Here is a 207-nt window from a genome sequence, read left to right as displayed (position 1 = left end):
CCCGGCCGATGTAACGCTGTTTGTAATGAGAAATCTAAACAGGGAATGGCAGCGAGGCATGACAGGAATGTGTTTCCATTGGAGAAGCCCGTGCAGAGAAAAAGCATAAGCAAAGCCATGTCCAGAAGGCCTTTCAGCTGGCCAGGACGGAAGACTGATGTTATTGTACATGGGCTGTCCCGCTGCCAGCCCTCCCTCACGGGTTTG

This window comes from Phaethon lepturus, unplaced genomic scaffold (genome assembly GCF_000687285.1).
Source record: "Phaethon lepturus isolate BGI_N335 unplaced genomic scaffold, ASM68728v1 scaffold18663, whole genome shotgun sequence".
Taxonomy (NCBI): Eukaryota; Metazoa; Chordata; class Aves; order Phaethontiformes; family Phaethontidae; genus Phaethon; species Phaethon lepturus.
Note: the sequence above shows the minus strand (reverse complement) of the source record.